The following is a 2,745-nucleotide window of genomic DNA, read 5'->3' on the forward strand; positions in this document are numbered from 1 at the left end:
AAAAAAAAAAAAAAAAAAAGAAAAAAATGGACAAACTGAAAATCAATGACTTTTCTTAGACCCATCAGAGAACTGAGGTAACAGAGAAAACTTCCATCCCCAAATTTGGAGAGACAGGCACATACAGAGAAATCACAGCCAAGATTTGCTTACCTGGAGCAGAAGCTGCTGGAGCCATAAACTGGTAGGAACACTTAAAACGTAAGTGTTTGATGAATTGCTGGAGGCTGAGTTTGGGCTAGCATGAGGTAAGAGACTCCTGGGGGCCACAGTTATAGGGGGACCCTGTACTTTTGTGTGCTTTTCCTCCAGGGACGCCCCCCAGATTCTCACAGTGAGGATCTGAGAAAGATCCTCTAGGGCAGTGGTCCCCAACCTTTTTGGCACCAGGGATCATTTTCGTGGAAGACAATTTTTCCACGGGCCAGGGAGAGGGGGATGGTTTCGGGATGATTCAAGCACATTTATTGTGCACTTTATTTCTATTATTATTACACTGTAATATGCAATGAAATAATCATACAACTCACTATAGGTTGGGGACCCCTTCTCTAAGGGAAAAGACGAAGAGTAATCATTGGGAAAGTTTTCCAGAATTTTCTCCATCACAAAAAGCCTACTCTATACAGAGAAAGACTTTGTCAGAGGACAAAACTTTGTTAAAGGGCAATACGGAAATATTATTTTATTTGGGGGAAGGGAATTTCAGCCCTTTCCAGTCTTCTTGTCTCACCTAAGGAAAAATAAAAACAACCATAGTCAACAGGGAGCACAATCTTGAGAAAATAGATTGGAAAAGAGCAAGGGGACAATATCAAAAGGTATAATATACACGTAGTTGGAATACCAGTAGGAGAAGAAAGAAAACAGGGCAGAAGAAATATTTGAAGGAGTAATGGCCACGAACTCTCCAAATAATGTATCATTAATATGACAGACACAAAACCACAGATCCAGGAAGCTCAGAGGACACCAAGCAGGATAAACACCAAAAAACAAAAACACACATAGGAATATCATATTCCAACTGCAGAAAATCAAGGACAAATAAAAAATCTTGAAAGAAGCAAGAGTGGGGGAGAAAAACTTTACTTACAGAAGAATAAGGGTAAGAATTTTAGTGGACTTATCAGAAACTATGCAAGCAAAAGGAGTATTAAGTGAAATCTTTAAAGTGTTGAAAGAAAAAAAAAAGAACTGTCAACCTACATGTCTATATCCAGTGAAATTATCCTTCCAAAGGGAAAAAGGAAGATGTGGTTGAGAACAATCTGTAGAATCAAGAAATAGAACAGATTCTTTTTACTTGCTTACAAGGAAAGCAACAAGAGAATTGGAAATCCTAAAGCAATTCTTGACAATAATCAGAAATGTTCTTGACTTCACTTATTCTGATTTTGATGATGTATAAAGCCCAAAGAATAAAGAATGTTGTGTGAAAATATGTAGACTGAGCTTTGTTTTAATTCCCATTATTGTGGGTGTGTAATAATTCTTTTTATGTTTTTCAAGCTTCATTGTTTATAATTTGTTATTTTGATTTTTATCATCTTTTGTGGAATTTTGAAATATTAATACAAAAAAATTATGTCAACTATGAAAGTTTTTCATTATTTCTAATGCTATTTAGATCCTGTCCATCTATTTTTTTTTTTTTTGAGACAGAGTCTCATTCTATCACCCCCGGTAGATTGCAGTGGAGTGATCATAGCTCACTGCAACTTCAAAACTCCTGTGCTCAAGTGATCCTCCTGCCTCAGCCTCCTGAGTAGCTGGGACTGCAAATGTGCGCCACCACACCCGGCTAATTTTTTCTATTTTTAGTAGAGATGGGGTCTCGCTCTTGTTCAGGCTGGTCTCGAACTCCTGAGCTCAAACTATCCGCCCGCCTCGGCCTCCCAGAGTGCAGGATTACAGGCGTGAGCCACTGTGCCTGGCCCTGTCCATCTATTTAATATCAAAAGGCTGAAACCTGTTTAATGATTGCTAATTTTTTTCAGTGTTTTAGATAATTACCATTTTTGAGTGATTATTCTCCTGTAGGAAATTAAATGCTGTTTATAATGCATTTACTTTTTTCTTTTAAAATGCTGCTTTAAAATAACTTCTCATTATATGCATGATCTTAAAAGATAAAGCTGCTGAAGCACCAAAAAAAAAAAAAAGTGAAGAAGGAATAAAGACTTTCTCAGACAAAAATTGAGAGGGTTCATTGACAATAGACTTCCCCCTGCAAGGAATGTTTAAAGAAGTTCTTCAGGCAGAAGGAAAATAATATAGGTCAGAAGCTGGGCTCTACACAGAGAAAAGAAGCACGTCGGAGAAAAAGAATAAATGAAGGTAAAATGAAATGTTCTATTTTTCTTATTCTTAATTGACCTAAAAGATAACAGTTTGTTTAAAGTAAAATTATAACAATGTATTGGTTGATTATAGCATATGGATTAGTGAAATGAATCACAGCAATGTCACATGGGATGGGAAGGAAGAATTGGAAATACTTAGTCAAAAGGTACCTACGCTACAATGTTAATTTGGAAGTGGACTCAGATTATTTATTTATTTATTTTTGGAGACAGAGTCTCACTCTGTTGCCCGGGCTAGAGTGCTGTGGCGTCAGCTAAGCTCACAGCAACCTCAAACTCCTGGGCCCAAGCGATCCTCCTGCCTCAGCCTCCCGAGTAGCTGGGACTACAGGCACGTGCCACCATGCCCGGCTAATTTTTTTTCTATATATATTTTAAT

General features: G+C 37.6%; 1 pseudogene; it reads left to right on the forward strand.

The window, feature by feature from the left end:
- The window catches only part of LOC105819952, an 18,118-nt pseudogene that overhangs the window by 14,462 nt on the left and 911 nt on the right, over window positions 1-2,745 (forward strand).

The sequence above is a fragment of the Propithecus coquereli genome, unplaced genomic scaffold (genome assembly GCF_000956105.1).
Source record: "Propithecus coquereli isolate 6110/MARCELLA unplaced genomic scaffold, Pcoq_1.0 Scaffold50, whole genome shotgun sequence".
NCBI classification, from domain to species: domain Eukaryota; kingdom Metazoa; phylum Chordata; class Mammalia; order Primates; family Indriidae; genus Propithecus; species Propithecus coquereli.